The 18,525-nt window shown below is 47.6% G+C and overlaps 1 protein-coding gene across 15 annotated transcripts in view; it reads left to right on the top strand.

Moving 5' to 3' along the window:
* The window catches only part of ADCY4 (adenylate cyclase 4), a 1,677,325-nt gene that overhangs the window by 367,738 nt on the left and 1,291,062 nt on the right, over window positions 1-18,525 (top strand). For 10 of the 15 annotated variants that reach the window (XM_069633796.1, XM_069633792.1, XM_069633786.1 and 7 more), the window contains one exon: window positions 6,438-6,567. The exons of the other annotated variants lie outside the window; for them this stretch is intronic. The gene's annotated coding sequence lies outside the window, so the exon portion shown is untranslated. The remainder of the gene's footprint in view (window positions 1-6,437; window positions 6,568-18,525) is intronic. 15 annotated transcript variants of the gene reach the window in all.

The raw sequence follows: 18,525 nt of genomic DNA, 5'->3' as shown, positions 1-18,525 counted from the left end.
GAAGCCATGCCCAAGACAGCCCAGACAGCAAAGCCCTTCTACTTACTTCCCAAGACCCCCAACAACATTTGGGAGGGGTTGAGTGACAGAGATACAAATGTGTCATGTTTGCAAAAGCTCCCTGAAGAGCAAACAAAACAACCTTAACCTCAGCAGCGGTCAGACTTTTCAGCCTTCCAGAAGTCATGGATACCATGTCCAAGAAACACAGTGGGAGATCCCTCCTACTTACTCCCCTAACCCATGAGCGGCCAGGTTCTATAGATGGGAATGCTGAAAGGAAATATGAGCCCATTTAACTGAGGTTGCTATGTCGAGCACTGTTTCCCTGGGAGCAGAGGACCCAGACAGAGCATCCTGCAGGTTCCTGAGTTCTGCAGGACCTTTATGGGAATGGTTATATATATATATATATATGTGTGTGTGTGTGTGTGTGTGTGCGCGCGCGCATCAGGAATCATCTTACTCTGAGTGCTTACGGTAGTTAATTTACGTAATTGAGCCTTTGACTAGCCGCCTCAATCTGGACTGCATTTAGTATGTCCTGTTAATAGAGGGGATCATGTGACTGTTACATCAAAACAGGAGTGTAAGGTCTAGTTAACAGATTAGATTTCCAGGCGTACCTTCTGTTCATGTTTTGTGTTTTGTTTTGCTTTTTTAATTTGCATGTTTAGGCGGGTGCTACCTCCTGCCTCACAGCTGCCTTATAGCTGCTTCAAGGCCTTTGAAACAGTAAACATTTAAAGCAAAACATTATAATGAAACCTCAATATAATATAACATATCCTAACCAGCTAGTATTAAAGGAAACCAACATCATATTCTCTTTCCCCTTTGCAACCAAAAAAGAGTGAATACGTACATAAAAATGCAAGCTACAGAAAACAGCAACACTCGAGTAGGTTCTAATTAACCTGCATTCAGCTTTGGTATAAAAAATCCATTTATCCCAACATAACAAAACATACACAACATGTTTCTACGGCTTAAAAACATGGCATAGAGGAGGATAACAGTGTAGGATACCACACCTAACAGAGCCAGCACTTCAGAACAGGGAATAACCATATAGCTTAGTGCAGGCACATAGCAAAATGAAATTACCAAATTTGAAATGTATGTTGTTGAGTTGAGTGGCACAATGGTTCCAAAGTAGCTCAGTCGGTTTGGCACTTGTTGCAGGGATCTGTGTTAATGTCCAAGGTCACAGGGCAAAATCCCAGCAAGGCAGACTCAATGTTTCTCTCTCATAAATTGATAAACTTGAGTACACACACTCTAAAGATATGAACACCTACTTGGCCAGTAAAACAATGTACTTGCACCAGAAAAGGCAGGTTATTATAAACAACTCAGCATCAGTCTGGTGGAGGTCTAGACTTTGTAAACACTGGGTAGCCACCTTCAATCAAGATCACAGTGTGTTAGTCACAAGAGGTAATTACATAGCCACGTTAGAGAGAGTGAAGCCAAAGAGCCAAGTCCAAAATCTGCCGTTGCCTATAGACGATACTGTGATCCAAGACCGATCATCCTATCATAGAGTACTCTGTAGTCTTCTGTGGAAGGCTTTGCCTTCTCACATTCTGGTGGCATTGTTTAGCCCATTGCCTGAGCTTTATTATCATGTAGGTAATTTGCGTGGAAACCAAATGTAACAAGACTCTAGCAAGCTTATTTTAATGTCGGCTTAATTGAAGTTTTTCAAAGGTTTTTCTTCACTACATGCATAACACATGTGTGTGTTTAAATCTTTAAAATAAAGTAGACAACCAAATTGAGATCATGTTGGTTAAATACAAGGAGTTTATAATTGCAGGATGTACCATTTCAGTCTTACCCACTGTTAAGACTCTAGGGGTCTATCTGGATGCTTCATTGAATATGAAAGCTCAAACAAATCATATTGTCTCAACAACATCCTATTACCTCAATCTCACCTGCTATATTTGCCCATTTGTATCAAAAGATAACTGTACTCATCTGGCACATGCAATTATCAGTGGAAAAATAGATTACTGTGGTTGTCTTTGGTATGGTTCATCACAGGGCAATACCAAACTACAGACAGTGCAAAACAGAGCAGTGTGGATTGTTAACCAACTCAAGTGCAGGGGCCATGTAAATTAGGCTTGCACTGCACTTACTGGCTTCCTCTTAGGGAGCGTATTGCATTTTATTTTTTTTATTTTTTATTGTTATGCATTTTGTGTTATTACTGTTACCCATAAGTGCTTGTAGGGGAGTGCTCCTGTCTACTTGCAAAATAGTCTAGCTCTGAAGTCTAGCCCCTGTGTTTTTTGATCTTACTGCTCCAATTCTCTAGTGAAGCCACGTGCTAAACCTGCCAGACCCTTTCATTCCACTGAGCCCTATCTCTGGAATAGCCTTCCACCGAAGCTAAAAGATATATGCCCTTTACCAGTCTTCAAGAAAGCACTTTTTTACCTAACCTCTGCCTCATTGCTGGCTGTAATATAGTCCCCCTTGCTCGTAAAGGTTTATTTCCAGGCAAACTTCAGGGGGTGAGTCACCTCAACTCTGCCTTTCCCTTTTTTGAGATTGACAAATGAGTACCAACACAGGTACTGCACCCAAGACTGCAGCCGCCTCCCTCCGAGGTTAGCATGTCCTTAATAAGCCAAGATGTAAGACGATGATCACATTCCCTAGTACACCATAGTCTAGCCCATAAAGTCAATGGTTTAAGATTCAAAGTATCTGAGATGTATCCCCAGCTGACTTCCATGTGCTGCAAGTATGTAGGGGCACTGCCCGACACTCAAAACAAGCAGCGCAGTAAGTGATTCTCTTTTCGTCGGAATGAAGATAGAGAAGAGTAGCCCCAACTTCATCCCTAGAGCTAGAAGTTGGCACGGCTTTGGCACTATAGATGGGACAAATAGTCTGCAAGGAGCAACCGCACAAATTCTTACTGAAGGCCTGCATTGTTCACTTGTGCAAATGTAAAGGCGCAATTAGACACCTGAAAGGCCCAGTTCAAATTATACTTAAGCAATAAGCCCAGTGCTGCGGGGCCATTACCGAGTCAGGTAATGCCCCTGCGGCGAGGGGCTTTTTGCTATTAGTACCCCGGATCGCAAGACTGGGGTACCAATAGTATTTTTTTCTGAACAAAAAAAAAAGTCAAAGAAAATGCCCGCCGGGGAAGGGAAAACAGAGTCCGTTTTCCCTTTCCATGGCGTCCATCGGGAGCGGATGCACTGGGAACAGAAGTGCTCCCAGCACATTCGCTCCCGAAAAAGGAGAAATAAGAAGGTAAGTGGGGTTGAGAGAGCGGGGAGGGGATTGCTTGCAGGGGAGGGGGGAGGAGGGAGGGAAAAAAAACACTTATCTGAATCCCCGGCGGGGGAGGATGGCAGCCTCCAGCCGTGTAGAGGCTCGGAGCGGGGATGGCCCCGTTTCGAGCCCCCTCATTGGCTGAGGGGCTGCCACAGCCCCCGCCGGGAACAATGGCAAGGAATCCCGACCGAGGGTCGGGTAAAGCTCCGGCGAGGGCCAAGCAGAATGTTTGTTACATTCTGGTTGACCCTCGCCAGGTACTAATTAATGATAATCACCAAATAAGAGAATTCTCTCACCCATTCAAGACTCCTAGTAGCTGCAAAACCATTGATAATTTACCCCTGTGGCGACCCACACACATCACCCTTGATTTACCAGTATTAACGTTCAAATGACGGGCTACCATGAAATCAACAAAGCAAGAAACCAGGAGTTGCAAAGCTTTGGGTGTGCGGGCAAGGAATACAACATAACCCAAAGCACAGATATGTCTACCTGCACACCTTGTGGTATTTGGGGTTATGGCACGCAACTTGCCTAATAGAGAATGAATATAAAGGTTAAACAACAGGGGAGCCAGGACCCAGCCCTGTCTGACACTGTGTGTAGATTGGAAGGCTGGGGACAAATATAGGCAACCTTTGCAGTCAAATTTGTATGTATGGACACCAAAATGGTTAGTAAGGGTTTGGGAAGGCCTATACTTAACACAAATTCCCAGAGCTTCCCCCATTGGACATTATCAAAAGCTGAGATAAGGTCCATAATACCCAGATATAATGTAATACTCAATCCTAAAACACATGTCCAAAATCAGCCTTAGATTCCAAACCTGCTAAACAGTCCCAACTCCACTGCGGAAACTGTACTGCTCCTTGGCCCAGATTGCAGTGGACTTAACCCACTAATTTAATTAAGCAATAATACCCGAGCCGCAGAGGCATTACTGAGTTAGGTAATGCCCCCGCGGCGAGGGGCTTATTGCTATTAGTACCCCGGCCCACAAGACTGGGGTGCTAATAGCATTTTTTCTGTTTCTAAACGCTGGAGCGTTTCGTAACAGAAAAAAAAATGTCAAAGAAAATGCCATTGGGGCGACGCCCTGGGAACAGAAGTGCTGCCCGTGCATTTGCTCCTGAAAAAAGGAGAAATAAGAAGCTAGGTGGGGTTGGGAGGGTGCACAGGGGATTGTTTGCAGGAGAGGGGGTATGGGAAAAACACTACCTGAATCCCCGGCAGGGGAGGATGGCAGCCTCCAGCCGTGTGGATTCTCAGAGTGGGGATGGACCCGTTTCAAGCCTCCTCATTGGCTGAGGGGCTGCCACGCCCCTCGCCGGGAACAATGGCAAGGAATCCCAGCCGAGGGATTCACAGTCAGGTAAAGCCCTGGTGAGGGCCAATCAAAATGTTTGTTACATTCTGGTTGACCCTTGCCGGGTACTAATCTGTTATAAATGAGTCTCCCAACCCACTGTGCTGAAGAGTCAATCAGGGCTAGGGGGTGAAAACAACAGGGATCTGCCCTATTCCCCTTCTTATAAAATGGCACAATAACAGCCTGCTTGAAGCTTGGCAGGGAGAGATGGGTTCTGCTGAATACATGAAAAATCTTGGTGAATACTGGGACCCAATTTGGGAATTTTAACTTAAGAATGTCCAGCGGTACCATGTCACTCACACTAGCTTTACCATTATCCAAGGGCAGTAAAGCTTGTCAGACTTCTGGGCCAGTAAACACAATACAGTAATCATCTGTCCTGGCCGACATAGTCGGGCCGATAAACAGTTCATGGCCAGCGAGTGTGTTACCAAAGACAGAGAATTGTACAGCAATGAAAATGATTCAGCCATTCATTAGACGAGCTAGAATTTACATTGTTACTTTGTGTAGCGTCTACACAACACACTACAATCTTCCAAAACAGGGCACTGTTCTTGCTGCGGACAGCGCCCTCAAGCTTGCTCCAAACCTCACATTTCCAGCAATATTTTGCTCGTGTCAGGCCCTTCATATAGTTTAGTGTGACTGTTCTAATCGCACGTACATCTCTAAAACACTTTTGTACTGCTGTAATCAGGATGTCCTTCAATATCCTGCATAATTTTGTGCACCAACCAACATATGAGCCATATGGCTGCTATGTTGAGAGCTCGTGGTTAAGAAAGACCTTGCTGTTGCCATACGATTATGAAATCATAATAAAATATCATGACAGGCAATGTCAGATGTAAAGATGTAAGACAAGCTTCGAATATAGACAAGGTGAGAGAAATCAGCCTGTCAGACAAAGGCCCTCTACTGGTAGCATTCCATTTTATTAGCCGTATGCAGGACCCTGCTGGATTCATAACTGTCTCTTGAAACAATCTGCACCGCCCAGCCGAGGTTGAAGTGTCCAAATTAAGGGATTGTGGTCGCTTTCTGGATGACACTCTATCTGAATGTCAGATATGAGATGCCAATCTTACACGGGGAGCATCAATAATCTATTATCAACGCAAATCTGTTAGTCCGAAAGGTAAAGCATCCCTAGTGATCAGATGGGAACTTCCCATTTGGAGTCCACAGGCCTAATTCGGTTAGAAAAGGTAGCAGACACTTACCAGATCGGCTCATCCCTTGGGTCCTTGGCCATTGGTTCCAATATATTATGTGTTCGATCTTCTTCATCAAACGCCGAACCTCGCCCTCAGCAATCATCCAGCCTCAAATTGAAGTCACCCCAAGCAATAGAAGATGAACGATTATGACAAAGTAGCAGATCACTATCTAAATATTTCCTGGCTACATTTAAAAATTCCAATATGACATCCCCTAGACCATGAACGTGGAATCAATTGAAAAAAAAATGGAATGTAAAAAGCACCAACATTAGGAATGTTTAGAAAGACAACCAAAAGAGCAGTGCTTGAAAATAGCAAAGATCAAATATGTGAAAGATGATCTGCAACCAAAGTCACCAATCCTCTACTATTTCTTCTTTTCTGTTTTTTCTTTCTTGCTGCAGACAGAAAGGTCACAAACCCACCTGCAACCAAAAAGACAGTTACCCAAGTTTCTTGTTGCAATATAATGTCAAACTGGCTAAAAATACCAAAAAGTCTGAATCATGCAATTGTTTTTCCAGGCCGCTGATGTTCCAGGATACAATTAAAAGGCTAGACCCTGGAACAATCACATCACATCACAAAAGCCGACTTTTAAAGGTGACCAGTGGACTTGTAATCAGGATCTTTGGCCTGTGCTGAGAGCTGCAGGTTGGTGGAATTCATTTTAGTAGTGTTTACAAAATGCCCGGATTTATATCCATGATATTTGTAGTTGTGAGGGTAGCGGGCAGATCATTCAGATGTGAGTTAGGTTACTCCACAGATGCTCAGCAGTTTTAGGAAGATACCAGTACTCATGCAAGTGGCACTGTGAGGACCTATTATGCAAACAGATCTCGATTCCGATATCTGAGAACAGCTACTGCTTAGACCAGAAGAGATTACGAATGGATGAATCTGCAAAGGTAACTTGAATGCTACAACCCACACAGTACATACAATCTGAGAGGATGCCTAATAGGGGGATATTTTAGTAGCATTACCCACAATTCATGAATTATCTGCTAGGGCACGTGACTAAGCCCTACTATAAGCATTCTTATTGCCATGAAAGCAGCCCTTAAAGGTGCAAATTAGGTTGTTCTGTCTCCACCAAGCCAGTGGGTCTATTTTAACATGTTTCCCCACATTTTTCTGTTGACAAAATGATGGCTGAGGAATAGACACAATGGATTTTCCAATGGCAACCTCAAAGTCCTGACGGATCATGATGGAGCACGCCGGTAATGTGTGTGCACTGGCTAAAGACCCTGTCACATTGGGAGGGCTATTTTTGGGAGTTCACTAGTGAAAGGAGGGCATTCAAAGGTTTGCACAAAGGCGTCTTTCATAGGGCATTGAGGGCAATGTATTGAATGCCGCAAATGGTTTGAGATTCCCTCAGGTGCACGCCTCAGGCATCTAGCTAATTCATTGTCCAGAACCTTTGCCTGAACCTGATTTGCACTCGTTATTTCAAGGGTGATAGCCCAAGACCCTTCTGATAAAACAGGTCTTTTTAAAGATCAAGGCTCTTTTCCAGGAGGATGTGATCCTGGATCCTCTGTTCATGCAGATAAATGACTGAGCAGGTGAGTTCTTTCAACGGAGACCTCCAGTCTTAAAAGTTCTAAGTGCAGGGAGCCATTCGATATTGCTGTCTCTGCTTCCCTCTCATGAGCTGACATGGTTGCACAACCAGATGTCAGGGCGAGGGAACGGTCACGATGGAACAACACAATTTGCATGCCTAGGGGGTCATTCTGAGTCGGGCCGTAGGGGATACTGGGCACCGGTAAGGAGACCGGTGCCGGTAATCCCCTACCGCCCGATTCCGAGGTCCTCTAACGGGAACTGCAAGGGACGTGTGGTCGGACGACACAGCCCTATAGCTCAATGGGAATGGGTTGGTGCAATGGGGACTTACCGGTCCCGCCAGAGTCGGACTAGACCGGTAAGTCCCCATTGCACCAAACCGGACACGGCCACGGTATGGGAGGCAGCCATGGAGCTAATTGCTCCATGGCTACCACCATACTCGTAATGACCCCCCCTAGACTACGATCATTTACTGGGGCTCCTTCAGTCAGCACAGGAACTGGACAGGTCGGCTGATTTGACTCCCCTGTTCGTGGCAGCCTTGTGGCATTAAATGATGAATCTTGTGAGACTTTGCGCCCATGCTGATAGCCTACAGCTCTAGTCAGTCCTATTAAACTTGATCTGTTGGAGCCATGCTGGGGATCGATGTGTTCACATCCACCTCTTCTCTGTCCTCTGCGTTCTATATGTTCTATATTCTCTGTGTTCACAACCAAACATTCAGCAGGCGCAGCACACCTCTGCTGCGTGCACACCGGGCAGCCATCTTCAATTTGCAGTGGCTGAATACCTTTGTGTAAACAGGCTGCCTTATCATCACTTCCCAGCTACTGTGTCGGCTTCCTGCATCTATACTACAGTCTGGAAAACCTTCCTTGTTGCTGTTAGTGTTCAAATGTGTCCTAACCCTTTGGTACGCATATTATGCGCAGTAGCAAAATGCTTGCATGGGTCAGACAATACAAATTGGCATGCAATTAAAATGCTAGGACATGATTTGAGAGCTCTAATTTGGTATATTTTAAGACACCTACGTGTGCAAGATTGATGTAAGGTGAGAAAAGGAGATTGTATTTTTTCTGTAGTGGCTCAGGAATTTGTATATTTTGCAGCTACTTTGCAAGCCTTTTAATTTTCTGCTTCACAAGAGAAAACCAGCATATGCTTGAATTCTACCAGTGCCAACTCGTTCTTTTATCTTTACACATTTAGTTGGACAATACTAATACAGTTACCAAGCTACTGGTACTCACTATCATGCAATGAATTTGACTATTTTGCCTATGACAATTCTTTCTGGTGAGTGCAAATATTTGAGTCATTCATGCTGCCATAGGCGCAACTGGTTTCAAATCCCACACACACTCGGTAAAGCAATCCAGTGGTCTAAAACAACACACTGAATGACAAGGTATACCTATTTCCTTTTTTTGTAACACTTTGATTTTTTTAGCACAACACCCAAAACAGCCAGCTGCATGCCCCCGTCAATGACTAAAAGCATGATCCCACACACACAGTTTCTTTTGATGAGCGTCTTGAAAGTACAGTCATACAACTCAAAGGAGATTATTTTTTGGGCTCATGCTATTTTATGTGCTAGGACAAAGGAAGTGGCCATTTGGCTTAATTGTTTCTTTTAACTAATGAAACGTAGGCAATGGCATAGAATATTTCAAACTTTGCCCTGGTCCACGGGAGCATACAAAAATAAAACACCCCAATAAAATAAATGTATCTCCTTTATTTGCGGTGGCCCCTGCCCAGGGCCTGCATGTATGATGTGCTGGCGTGTCCTGGGAGGAAGTCCTAGCTGCACGACTGTGCTCAGGAAATACTGGCACATTCTGCTGAAATTAGTCTGGTATGGAAGGGTCAGAATGCGCAGCATTAAGGGGCTCCCACACATTGTGAAAACACCAGGGTGCCTCCGCCACACATGAGCTCTTCTCCATCCTCCGCAGAATGACCTGGAAGTGGAGTATAGCCTCACTTCCCCCCCACCCTGCCCACACCTGGGGGAATCAGAAAGGGGGTGTAAATGGGCCGAGACAGGCTGGATTAATGAGCTAATTGGTGGCTCATGTTCTGTGATTGAAATTATAGTATCAAGGTGATCTCTGGTCTATCAGTGAATAAGGACACTGGGCCTCGTTTGGGGGGGTGGGCAGAGCGGAAAAATGTGAAAGCTATTACCGCCGCATTACCTCTCCGCCCAATCCCAGTTTGGGTGGACCTCGAAGCATTCATCTCTAGCTTTTAGCTGGGGTTGAATGCGCCGGCTTTCTGAGCATTTTCGGCACAATTACCACAGTGGTAATTGCGCCAAAAATGCCCCATTGAAAAAAATGGGTATTTACTGCGGTACCACAACTTGTGATCCAGCGCTAATAGCGCCGTACCAAATTGCGGTAATGCTAATTGTGTTAGGCGGTATCCAGGTGGATTTACTGCTGGGATACCGCCCACTCGTGATGATACCCACTATGTCAGGGCAGCTTCTTTCAGTCTTTTGATGAGGATGTTGTTGTGGTTGAAAGTACTGAATGCTATGGCAATGTCAAGTTAGATCAGGCAGCTCGACAGTCATTTAAAATTGCTAGAAGGGCTCATTCTGTTCCTCTGAGTTTACTACCTTGGTTGATGCAAAATGCTGATTCAATGTAGGAGAGGAGTCGTGGTAGACATGCTGGCATGGAATATTTGCTGTAGGCAGGTAGTGGTGCTTGACTATGCACATTCAATTGATAATTCATTCATGCACTCCTCAGTACGCTTATTAAGTCCTAGTTATACATACATTTCTTAATTCATGTGTACATTGGTTCTTAACTTCCCTCTCCCTTCTTTTCTGCCGAATGCACTCTCTGTGAGGAGCCCATTGCCTTTGTTTTACTAGCATGTTCTCTGTGTTAAAGTATTATGATTTCATCTTTTTTCTTAGCACATCATGCTGGTTTCCCTGCTCTTCTAAGCTCTGTGATAATAGCTGTTATTATTACCCAGTGTAATGTTAACCAATGTTGGCGCTATGTCTAAAGCGAATAAACGAACATTAATAATACAACCGCGGTTGCATGCTCTAGTGCAGTGTGGGGATGGTGGGAACCGGCAAACTGCGCTGCTCCGCTCAACAGTTAATGGGGACCCCCGCCGCGTGGTTTCATCCTTGCTAATTAGTAGAATTTCTCTTTCTTCATATCGCCAAGCCTTCATGTAACTTGTCAAAACAGCAAGGAAAAACTGACTGAAAAACAAAGGCAACCAATGCTTCTTCCAGGCGAGATAATCTGCAGAGACGCACCGGTGTAGGAGACTTCCTGCCACCCACACCTCCGCCTGCCGAGTTACAGTTCACTTAAAGGAGGCAGCAGGAGGTGGAGCGCTTTTCAAAAATTTGCACAGTACCGAGGTGGATCAGAAAGTGTGGTTCTTGTCGCAGGTCCGATGGTAGTTGATGGCGGCAATTGGATTAAGCCACATGTCACACAGAAATAAAAAAGCGCAGCGCGATGACGCGGTAGCAGGGTTTTCTTGTGTCTGCTCTTGCTGAAGCCAGAGGTAACCACACTGAGGACCCCATCCTGAGTTCTGGGGAAAAGTGTTGCCTGTTGTGACTTAAGCATGTCGCCAACAGGGGGCGTGCAGTAACGGGTTGGTTAATGCTGTCTGTAGGGATCACAGCAATTCACTCACCTACAGGGACAGCAGTGATCACTTGTCAGGTGCCAACAAAGGCGGCAAGCGTCTTCCTGCTCGCCAGTTGCTACGCTCAAAAAGCTTACTCCTGTGGTTTGTCTGGCTCGTTGTACTAGGGCCCACCCTCCCAGCCCTTAAAAACTGGCAACAAGGGGTCTTTAGCAGCCCTGCGTATGTGCCGGCTGCCCTGGTACACGGCTTGGTCTGGCTCCTATCCAGGTGCTCCCAACGCAGGGTATGACCCAGGCCCCGGGCCGCATGAAATGCGGGATGATAGAGGGTCTTGGGAGTTTAGGCGCGGGGTGGGGGGAAAACAGCGCGAAAGCGTAGGGAGGGGCGTCCGAATGGCGCCACAAGAAACAAAAGCCCAGGGAAGGCAGGAAACGGCACCTGGGAAGGTGCGAAATATAACAGCAAGAGGTCAGGGGGTAACCCGGCCGCCCCCTGGAAGGAACAAAAGGCCGGGGGGGTATAAGTAAGCCTGGGAAAAGGAGAGGCGGCACAAACCAGGTAAGAGCTCACCTCTCTCGGGTAGGCTCTTGGTACCTGGAGAAAGGAAAGGAAAAACGTTTGCTCTTGCAGGCTCATGCGCTTTCTACCCTTCTATAAACCGAGCTCTTGCGGGTTCACGCATTTCCTACATCGCTAGACGCTTGAGACTACCGCGGCAACCGAAACAGCACCGGAGCGAGAGAGAAGGATACTCGTTCAGTTGCCAAATGGAAGCGTGACTGACAGAATTCAGACGAGAAGGATGGCGGATGGAAGAGCGAAGAGGGCCCGAGAATTCTCAGAATGGGCAAGAAAGGCGGAGAAGGAGTATGGAGCTCAATGGGGGCTAGAAGTAATGCAGAAAGAAGAAAGAACAAAGGCAACATCCCCCCTGCTGTTCATCGAACACAGCAGCAGCGAAGGTGAAGACGAAGTGCCACAAGGACAGAAGAGGGGGAGAGCGGAATCAGAAAGAACAGAGGAACAGACGGAGACGACGACCAAGAGAAAGAGGAAAGATAAAAAGAAAGGTACTGTGAATAATAATGTGGGGAATAAAATAGTAAAGATGTTAAAAAATTGCGTCACGGTTTCGGGTAAGTCGCCCAGAACCAACGACAAGAAGAGCAGACGGGGGAAGAAAAGCAGGGAAGAATGGCTGGGAAATTCATCAGAAGAATCCAGCAGTGAGGACGAAAGAAAGGGATCACATAAAGGCTTGGGTAAAATGGAGAGGAGTGGTGAGCAAGGAAAAGCACCAGATGAGCCCAAGGAAGTTCCGGTCCCGACACCGCAGGGGACACCAGTAGTCCCGGTGCCCCAAGAAGCGCCAATTGTAGCGACACTACAAAGTGCGACCGTAGGGCCAAACATAGGGGCAGGGGCCACACCGCCGGTGGCAGCGGTAAAAAATGAGGCACCACTCATGACGAAATATGGCAGGCCAACCATGGGTAAAGACGCACAGGGCAGGTCAATGAAAGCGATGGCCTGGAACATAAATGACAAAGTAAAGGAAAAAATTTGGAGAAAAGAGTTGATCGATATATTTACATTATTAGATTGCCAAAAAAGAGGGATGAATGTAGCAGTCGAAGACATGAAAGAGGATGAAAAAAGTTTACTCAAAAATGGGCCAGTAGTAAAGAAATTCGATAATTGGATGTCGGCCTTCACCATAATGTCGACAATCATATTACAGAAATTCCCGCAAGAAGGGGTAGCGTTAGTTGCTTACCAACAGAGGGTGCTGAAGGTCCACGCAGCATTTGTGGGGGACGCATGGCTGGAGTACGACCATGAGTTCAGAAAGGAGATGGACTGCTTTCCGGATATGGGCTGGGACGAGGAAAACTTTAACCTCTACATTTTTAATGTGCTGAAAGAAAAATGGGATTCCAAAGAGCGGAACACAGGGGGACAGCAGAGAAGGCAGTACTGGCAGAACGATTACAAGACAGATTATAGATCGAGTAGCAGAAGGTACGACTCCAGCTATGACAGGAATAGGGAACAGAGCTTTCGGAGCAGAAATTACGGGCCGCAGAGAGGATGGCAGAGCAGCCTGTCCCCGACAACACAGGGTGGAGGCAGTGGAAGCACGGGCACGGCTCGAGCGGAACCAGGGCAATGCAGGAGCTTTGAAAAAGGAGTACCATGCAGCTAGGGATGGAAGTGCAAATTCAGCCACAAGTGTGAGAGATGCAAAGGTGACCACAGCAGCTCCAAGTGCACATGGGCCGCAGCTCCGAGCGGCAGAAGAGACGAGACACGGAAATAAGAACTGAGGCAGGAAAGGGGCCACGCCGGTAAAGATTGAGAGAATGGAAAGGTGGCTCAGAAAATACCCTGACCAAGAAGCGGCAGAACAGATTAGACAAGGCTTTAAGGAGGGTTTTAACATCCCGTTCACTGGGTAAGGAGCACAAGACATTCCTAGGAATCTAAAATCAGCAATCGAAAACAGGGAGATAGTGACCAGTAAGATCAGGAAGGAAGTAGAACTGGGGAGGGTGGAGGGCCCATTCATGGCCCTACCATTCGAAGAATTCTTGTGCTCCCCGCTAGGGCTGGTGCAGAAAAAAGAAGAGGGGGAATACAGGTTGATACACCACCTGTCCTACCCTCCGGGGGCCTCGGTGAACTACGGCATCGCTCAGAGCGAAGCAACAGTAACATGTACAGATTTTGAAGAGGCAGTAGAATTGGTCAGAAAAGCAGGGGAAGGGGCATGGATGGCGAAAGCAGACATTAAATCAGCATTTCGCCTGTTGCCAGTCAACAGCAGATCACAAAAATGGCTATGTATGCATTGGGAGGGGGAATACTTCATCGACAAATGCCTCCCAATGGGGTGTGCCATCTCATGTGCATATTTCGAGAGGGTGAGTTCATTTTTACAATGGGCGGTGGCACAAGAGATGAGGGAGTCTATGATGGTGCATTACCTTGACGATTTTTTATTTGTCGGCCCCAAAGGTGCGGACGTGTGCAAGTCAACACTGGACAAATTCGTAGAAATAACGAGTGAGTGGGGCATTCCTCTGGCAAAGGAGAAAACGACGGGACCAACACAGGTTATCCAATTTCTAGGTATAGAGATCGACTCGAACAAGGGGAGGTGTCGGATCCCAGGGGACAAAGTGACAGAGCTGCTCAAGACAATACAGGAACTACGAGGAAGAACCAAAGCAACAGTGAGGGAATTGCAAGCGCTGGCAGGGAAACTGAACTTTGCAGGAAGAGTCATACCGCAGGGGAAGGTGTTCCAGAGAAGGATCGAGCTGAAGACAAGGGGTGCTACCAAAGGGCACCACAGGGTCAGGCTAGGAGGGGGAATAAGGAGAGATCTAGAAGTATGGGCAGACTTTCTGGAAAACTTCAGGGGAACAGTGATATGGCACTCACCAGTGAACGAGGAAAGTAAAAGAGTGTTGTTCACTGACGCAGCCGGTGGCTTTGGTTTTGGAGCAATACTGGGGAACAAATGGTGTGCAGACAAGTGGCCTAAATCATGGCAGGTGGCGGAATGGACAAAGAACATAACGCTACTGGAGCTCTTCCCGATATGGGTTGCGTTATGCGCATGGGGGAAGGAGCTAGGCAACAAGGAGTTGGCGGTATGGTCAGATAACATGGCAGTAGTGCATGTGTTAAACAAGGGAAGTGCGTCATGCAGAATAGTATTGGAATTGATGAGGGCAATCACACTGGAAAGCCTAAAAATAAATACATGCATAAAGGCGAGGCATATCGCAGGGGAGGAAAATGTGGTGGCTGATGCAATCTCTCGTTTTCAGTGGGAGAGATTCAGGGAGCAGAGACCGGACGCCGACAAGGAAAAAACGCCCACGCCGCGGAAGGCATGGGTCCCATTGGAGGCACTAGAAAGGAAAGCACGGTTGGCCTCGAGGTCGACTCAAAAGAGGTGGGAGAAGAGCGGAAAAAGGAAAGGGTCATCGACAAGCTGACCAGAAATGCCCTGACATACAAGACGGGTAAGCAGTACGCAAAGCATATAAAAGATGTGTTGTTGGAAACTGGTGTAAAAGTGGTGGAAAAAATATCAACGGAACAAATCTGTGAATTTCTGGAAGGGGCATTTGCCAAAGGTAAAAAGAAAAGCTGGGCAGCAGCGCACCTGGCGGCGGTGGCATATACCACAAAAGTGGCGGGCATACCGGACCCGACTGACAGCGATAAGATAAAATATGCGATGAGGGGATGGGCGAAGTTAGAGGGGAAGAGACCTGATAGCAGAAGGCCGGTCAATTTTGGGAAGTTGATAATTTTACTGAAAGTGCTGCAAGATACATGCAGCAGCACATACAAAACTGCACTGTTCAGGGCAGCATTTGCGCTAGCTTATTATGGGGCTTTCAGAATAGGGGAACTGGTGGCCAGGAATACGGTGGCAGGAGACGGCCTGGCAAGGAAAGACATTAGTATGGGCATCAAGGGGATGTCGATAATGCTAAGAGGGGAGAGCGATAGATCTCAATTGCATCAAAGAGAAGGACCACTGTCCCAGATGCATCACCAGGGAATTTTTAGATCTGCGACCAGAAGTCGACGGGCAGTTATTGATACATAGGGACGGCAGCGCGCTCAGTAGGTACCAGTTTCAGGCGGTATTGAAACAAGCGGAGGCAAAAGCGGATGGGATCCAGCCGAGTTTGGGACACACTCTTTCAGGATAGGGGCAGCAACCTCTGCGTGGGCTGGGGGCTTGGGAGCAAAGGGGGTGAGACGAATTGGGGGATGGAAGTCACAATGTTTTAAGAGATACATAAGGAAGGAACTGATATGACATTTATCTCCCCCGTTTCCACAGAGATCGGACCCTACAAATCGGCCTGGATAGTGGGGCACTCTTTTGTGACCCGGGCAGGCAGGTGGCTGGAGGAGGTGAAGCAAGGATTACATTTCAGGAACACAATTACGTCATGGTGGGGCCTCCCGGGGATGCACTGGGTGGACATCCACGACAGGCTATCGGACCTAATAGGTTTCAGGGAACCCCCCCGAGTACCTGGTTATACATTTAGGGGGGAACGATCTGGTGAGCACGAACAGGGGCAAATTGCAAAGAAAGATCTGTGAGTCACTGCATAGCATAGCCCACAGCTGGTGGAAGACAGAGATTTTTATGTCAGAAATAATACCTAGAAGGATCTGGCACGTGGCACAAAAGAGGCACGCAATTGAGATAGCGAGAAAGAAACTAAATAAATCAGTAGAGAAGTACTGCAAGAGTACAGGACTGCATTTCATAAGACATGGCCTACACCGGAACAACCCGGACATGTTTCACCAAGATGGAGTGCACATATCAAAGGTTGGGATGGGGGTTTTTTCCGACAACATTTTTAGGGCACTTCAGGCAAGAGGCTGTAGGTAGGGGGCTTTTGGGGGGAACCTGAGCGGGCGTAAGGAACACCCACTCAGGTGTGGCGGCATGTGCCCAGGAACGAAGGCTCAGGGATAACAAGGACTCAGAAGGAGCCTTGAGCTGCTTCGGAACTGGACACAATGTGCCCAAAAGCATATGGCTATGTAATTATTTTGTTATGCTGGATTTTCTGTAAGAAAATAAAATGCCTACGGCCTACAATTTTTCCATACACATAAGTTGTCTGTAATTTATTACTTAGGTAGGGATCTGGTAAGAGCAGCAAAGTGAACCCACACTACTCAGCCTAATCCCTGGAGAGCAGCCTGACTGCCACAGGCCCCGGGCCGGCCCGATGGAGGGCATGGGGGGTTAGGCACAGGGTGGGGGCAGAGGAAGGGTCACACACAGGGGGCGGGAGCCAAGTGGCACCCCCCCTAATTAGTTGTCATGGAGATATGGCCCAAACATGGGAAAGGTGCAAAGGTAACCAGTGGGGGCTGGGGAAGGGCCAGCCCCTTAGAATAACAAAAGAGGAAGAAGTATAAGAATGGCCTCTTGGCAAAGGAGAGGCACATTCTCAACAAGATGCACACCCCGCTTGGGTACAGCTTCTTGGGTCTTTAAAGGACAGGAGGAATCGGTTTGAACGGCACTGTGTAAAACAAACCTGCGTTATCTTATTGCAGGGCCAAGGAGGGAAGGAGAGCGTGAGCGGAATACGTCCGGGAGAGTGAGGACCTTGCTGGCGCTGCTGGCACACCCACCTCGGGTACAGCGTGCAGTAAAAGCATTTCCTCAAAGGGAGCAGAGCGGACCGTGTCTGTTACTGGGAGTCAGCAGGAACAATACACACAGCGCAGTGGACTACTGCGATGGAAGGAAGGAGCTGCACTCACTGCAGTGTAAATCCTTTAAGGAAGAAATAAATGCCTACGGCCAATATTTTGTCCACAAACAAACTGTCTGTATTATTTCCAAGATAGGAGGTAGGAATCAGGAGCCTGGGGAGGCCCACACTACTCAGCCTATCCCCTCCGGCACGTGGTGGCATTGCTACTAGTCTGGGCGGTGGAGCGGGTGCGCCACGAGAGAGCGGTATAGCTCTCACAGTTGTTGGACCCTCCATCCGACAGTCTGCTACCGTCGGCCTCCCCGATAAGAGGAAATCCCAGCAGAGGTGGGCGGCAGACCTGCTGAGGTTGTGGCGTGGCCCCGTGACTCCAGCTAAAGTGAAAGGGACAGAGCAGTGTCGGCCTCAGCCCATGCAGAGGCTTAGACAGCGTAGGGCTTGAGGGGAAAGGCCCACTCAAAATCTGTAAATGCCCACTCAGCAGCGCTGTGTAGGCATTTACAGATATGTGTGTCAGTGCACTGGGACCAACTACATTAGCTTCTGGCCCCACTTGCTAGACAATCCTGGCTACGCCTCCGAGCCCATGTGGGGGAGTGAAGAGCAGTCGCTACTGCAGTTTGGCCTGGTGGTGTTCCTCGTCAAGGAGGGGCAGTGGCAGTGCAGGGCTGCCATTCTGAGAGTGCTTGGGCAACATAGTTTGGGTGGCTGTGAAGGGGGCTCCTCGGGGAAAAGAGGACAAGACCTGCAAGCCCAGCCTCACACAGGACAGCTGGGGGCCCAGCTCCACACAGGATAGGCCCTGCAAGCCCAGCCCCAAAACACTGCCCGGGGATTGGTCCTGAAGGGTGAAAGTGAGGAGGACAAGCCCTACAAGCCCAGCCCCACACAGGACAGTCCCTGTAGGGTCCAACTCCATACATGACAGGGCCCTGCAAGCCCAGCCTCACATCACTGTCCTTGGACAGGCCCAGAAGGATGGAATGCCGCCAAGGGGGCCCATGCTAAAAAGGGACTGGGGCAGGCCCTGAGAAGAGAAGGCCACACCACTGTCCAGGATAAGCCCTACAAGCATATCTGTCCAGGGTGC

The sequence above is a fragment of the Ambystoma mexicanum genome, chromosome 13 (assembly GCF_040938575.1).
Source record: "Ambystoma mexicanum isolate Mex_15411 chromosome 13, UKY_AmexF1_1, whole genome shotgun sequence".
NCBI classification, from domain to species: Eukaryota; Metazoa; Chordata; class Amphibia; order Caudata; family Ambystomatidae; genus Ambystoma; species Ambystoma mexicanum.
This window is presented reverse-complemented; position numbering and strand designations above follow the sequence as displayed.